A 4,486-nucleotide genomic window follows, 5' to 3' on the forward strand; every position below is an offset into this window, starting at 1 on the left:
TTGCCTGACTTCCCAGTCAAGAACTAGATTGCTCATCTTTCTATCCCCAGCCTAGCAGAGTAATTTATATATGTATAGTTGCTTAATAAATATTTGTTGGATCAACATCCCTACATCCTCCTGAGAATCCCAGTGCTCTTCAAAGCTCAGTTCAAACGCTTTTCAAAAAAATTTTTGACAGTACAGTTATCCCTTCCACATTGCTACTTTCCCCATCACAGTTTTGATATATCACAGGTCAGCATAAGAAATTAAATGAGAATTTGGGGGAAGTTTTGCAGAAGCCACAGATGACACGTGAAGTCTAGCAGATGACACAGAAAAAGTTTAGAAACTTAGAAATGTATAAAATGTATGAATAGTATTGCATGACATCAACATATTTTATCTTTTAATGACAGAACAATTCAAACTTCTTCTCTGGTATGAAGGGAGGGCCAAAAAATTTTATAAGGATTTTCCAGATTGCAGGGGCACTGCACCCTTAACCCTTGTGATATGGAAGGGATAACTGTGTTTTATTTTTTCCAATTACATCTAAGGACAATTTTTAATCAAGTGCTTTTAGATAGCATTGTGGACAGAGCATTGGACTTTTATTTGGATTCATGAAGACCTGAGTTTTAATAATATCTCAGACACTGAATAGCTGGTTGACCCTGGGCAAGTCACTTAACCCTCTCAGCCTCGATTTCTTCATTTATAAAGTGGACATTATAATATCACTTATTTCACAGGTTTGCTGTGAGGATCAAATGACATAATATATTTAAAACACTTTGCAAATTTTAAAATGCTATGTCAATATTGGCTAAGTTATACGAGTCTTTTCCTAATCTCCCCAGCTACTAGTACCTCCCCCAAATTAACATAAATTGGTTTTGGTTGGACTTATTGTCTCTCCTGTTGGAGAGTAACCTCCTTGAAGGCTAAGAAAGTTCAGCTTTTGTCTTTGCATCCCAGCACGCAGTAAAATGTCTGACCATAGGGCTGTAAGATCCTAGATTTAGAGTTGGAAAGGACCTGAAAGGCCCTCTCTGGTCCAGCCCTCTTATTTTACAGATGAGACTCAGGCAAGAGGAAGTTAAAAATTTGCTGAAGGTCATACAACTAGCAAGTATATGAGGAAGGATATGAACCCAGGCCTCCCTGATGGTAAGAATAGTGTATTATGGTAGATTCTTAAAATATGCTTGTCGATTCTTTGATTGACTAGGAATTTGCCCATTAAAATAGAGGAGAATATAATAATTGCTCATTAAACACCTACCTCACAGGATTGTTGTAAGGATCATATGAAATATTTGTAAAGTACTTTGGACAGTGCCCAGCACATAGTAGGCACTTAATAAATGTTTGTTGCCCTCCCCTATGTGATTCAGGTATCTTAAAAGCACCCAGTGCAAACAAAGTATGCAGCAAACATTGTAAACTTTTGTTGTCTGAAAGACTTATTGACCTATAATGCTTAGTGAAAGCTTGTTAACAATATCCCCACATTTTCTTGATTGGCACTATGTTTGAGTAGAGGAAGACTGAGAAAGATCTAGGAATAGATCATTTCTCTTAGGAAAGGGACCGCCCCCACAAGTGAAGAAACTTCATCTACCAATGCTGATCCTCTACTTCTGTGCAAATTGATAGTCTTAGAGAGTCTTACATTGTCTGAGAGGTAAATGACTTGCCCAGGGTCACACAGCTAGTATGTGTTAGAGTTGAGACTGGAACCCTTCCTTTCATGCTTGCTCTTTACCCATTATGACACACCCTACTTCTCAAAAGGATTATCTAAAAAGAAAGGAAAGAAGGAAGGAAGGAAGAAAGAAAGAAAGAGAGAAAGAAAGAAAGAGAAAAAGAAAGAAAGAAACAAAGAAAGACCTGATCATAGTTTTCATGAGTACCGGAAACACTAGATATCAGAAATTCATACCAATTCATACTAATTTAGTAAGCACTGACCTGAGGAAGTTATCACCAAAAAACTGGTTCCTGAAGACAGATAGCATCAATTTGCTGGTTTTACAAAAGCTATAAGGAAGAGAGCAAGCACTGAATCCCCGTTACCTGGGTATAGCCTGATGCCCTGAGTTCTAAACTGCTAAGTTTCTTTTTGACAGTTCCTAGCCATGCCAAGAAAGTTAATTGAAAGTGAAAATAGCTCATTAACCTCTCTTATTGTTCAGTCATTTCAATCATGTCTAACTCTTTGTGACCCCATTTGGAGTTTTCTTGGGAAAGATACTGGAGTGGTTTGCCATTTTCTTCTACGGCTCATTTTACTGATAAGGAAACTGAGGCAAACAGGATTGAGTGACTTGCCCAGGGTCACACAGCTAGCAAGTATCTGAGGCCAGATTTGAACTCATGAAGAGGAGTCTTCCTGATTAGAGGCCTAGTGTTCTATCCACTGCACCATCTAGCTGCCCGCTTATTGAATACTAGTGCTAGAATTTTGTTTAAAAAAATATTTTTTGAATTTTCATTCCAATTGTTATGAATACCCTTAAGCTTTTTGATGAGTTGTGAGAGGCGGAATATCTCACTGAATGAGGAACCACAACCTACCCACTCAAGGCACAGTATGAAACACCCCAAAGGGCCTCGTTGCTTTGACCATCTTGGATTTTCATCCAGTACAGCTGACGTTTCTCTCTACGCTGTTAAAAGACATACTTCAAACAATAACTCCCACATCTCTTTTTACCCCAAAGTGACATACTTTCTGCAGTCCTCTAGTTACCCACTGCTGCCCCAAAGCTCTAGCAGCTCATTATTCGCCATCCGCCCACAAATGTTATCATTCTGTTGCCTTTTGTGCTTGGGATTTTTTTTCCTTCCTATTCACCCCATCCCCCACTGGAAGGAGGAAGAGGCACAAATCAAATCTTTCTCACCTATTAAGAGCAAAGTCATGGTGCTGGGGCCAGGTGCTGTATCAATGAATGCCATTATTTTGATATATTCCTGGTGCTTCGTGGGCATGTTGACCTTACTGATGCTTCCCATCAGAGCTCTATTAAACCGAAGGAAAAGCTGATCCTACTATTTAAGGTATTTGCTAAAAGATAAATAAACAGGACAATCAACAGCTGCAAAACTCTAGTCAATACAATGGGCATCATAGGTACCCAGCTATCAGGGCTAACACATGCATCCTTTCTCTCTGTTAAAAAATCATACAAAAGCAGCGAATGATATGTACTGTCAGTCCCAATTGTGTTAGAAGGCAACTTCACTCAACTGGTTTCTGAGAATGTACTTTTTGGGAGACTGACTGGGCATTTTTTAGGAAGTGTCTTTTGTGCTGAAACAAAATGCTACTGATACTTTGCTCTTTAAAGTATTTGTTAAACTGCAGAAGATAAAAAATAAAATTTCTCATGAATAAATGGTGAGATGCTGTGCACTCTCCAAGCACCCTCCTTCCACAAATTTTCTTGTATTTACTTTGCATGTATTCTGTACAAATTTATTTACATGCATTGTTGTCTCCACCAACATAATGTTTTTTAAGGCCACAGACTGTTTAATGTTTCTTTGTACCCCAATTATCTAGCACAGTGTCTGATACACGATAGGTACTCTTAATAATGCTTGTCAGTTGATTGTACCAGTATTAATAAGTTATTACTCATAGATTGTAAGACCTGTAAAGGACCTTAGAGATCATAAGTTCAACCCCCTCATTTTGAAAATAATGAAACTGAGGTACAGAAAAAGTCAAATCAGGACCCCTTGAAACTCATAACATGCCCAATTTTCTAAGGAGATAACTAGAAAAGAATAAATTATTTTTATGAAGCCACATCATAAGTTAGAAGCAAAGCAAGCATGGGTGTGTTGGGTGGGAGGGAGAAGCCCTTACTGTCTAGCACCAATTACTCTTCCCAACAAAATCATTGCTGGGCCATAGCTGGGTCATCTGAAAAATATTTCATATCTTTGAAGCATTTCTGTCACCCCCTTCACTTTTTTCTATGATGTGGACGCTCTTTATTATCCCTCCTTCCACTCCAAAATTTTTAACACTTGCTACTAGTCTTCCCCCAATACTGAAGTTCTTCTATTTCATATATGTCAAATCTCCCACACTTTATTTTTTAATAACTTTACCCATCATATCATCGAGGTGCAGTATGTCAAGCAGGAAGTTACCTGAGTGATCATCTGGTCTAATTCCTTCCTGAGGAAACAGACCCAGAAAAGAAAAGTAACTAGTCCATGACCACACAGTTGGGAATACCTGACATGAGTCCAGTGTTGAGCATGGGTCCACTTGGAGTCTCCATTCTAGAAAGTCCTGGGATCATGGAGACCACTGGCGGACGAAGGGATCACAACTGTATCAATAACATACTTACAATTGCCAGAGTCTGGACATCAATTCTGATATATGATTATTGTTAGTCGAACCTACAAATGCTCAGGTTAGCTCCAATAAAGGGGTTGCCTATCTGCCCATTCGTTCTTCCCTCCCTCCCATTCA

Source organism: Trichosurus vulpecula, chromosome 4, assembly GCF_011100635.1.
Source record: "Trichosurus vulpecula isolate mTriVul1 chromosome 4, mTriVul1.pri, whole genome shotgun sequence".
NCBI classification, from domain to species: domain Eukaryota; kingdom Metazoa; phylum Chordata; class Mammalia; order Diprotodontia; family Phalangeridae; genus Trichosurus; species Trichosurus vulpecula.